Below are 660 nucleotides of genomic sequence, written 5' to 3'. Positions count from 1 at the left end.
TCACAAGAGGGGAAGGAGGAAGACAAGTAGTATTTCTGACATCAAAGAGAGAAAATGTTAAGGGCTGTCAATGCAAAAAAGCTAAATGTGACAGTGGTGTAATACATCATTCAAATCTCCAAACATGATTACTGTTATTGTAATATAATTTTATCTATCAGTCTATCATAATTGACTATTACAGATTTTTTTTTACATTTGTGCCTTATATGCACTTCAGTGAACTTTCAGTTTCATCTTCCAACGCATCTAAGTTGGCAAATCTAAATGTTACACTATTCGGGGAAAAAAAACACAGCAAAGAAACACTTTTTGGCCTAAATGCAAAGCCTTACAGTGCATTCGTTAAGTATTCAGACCCCTTGACTTTTTCCACATTTTGTTACGTTACAGCCTTATTCTAAAATTGATTAAATTGTCATTTCCCCCTAATCAATCAACACACAATAGTCCTTAATGATAAAGCAAAATCAGGTTAAGAGAAACTGAAATACCATTTACATAAGTATTCAGACCCCTTTCTCAGTACATTGTTGAAGCACCTTTGGCAGCAATTACAGCCTGAAGTATTTGTGTATGACAAGCTTGGCACACCTGTATTTGGGGAGTTTCTCCAATTCTTCTCTGCAGATCCTCTCAAGTAATGTCAGGTTGGATGGG

The sequence above is a fragment of the Salmo trutta genome, chromosome 36 (genome assembly GCF_901001165.1).
Source record: "Salmo trutta chromosome 36, fSalTru1.1, whole genome shotgun sequence".
Lineage (NCBI taxonomy): Eukaryota > Metazoa > Chordata > Actinopteri > Salmoniformes > Salmonidae > Salmo > Salmo trutta.
Note: the sequence above shows the minus strand (reverse complement) of the source record.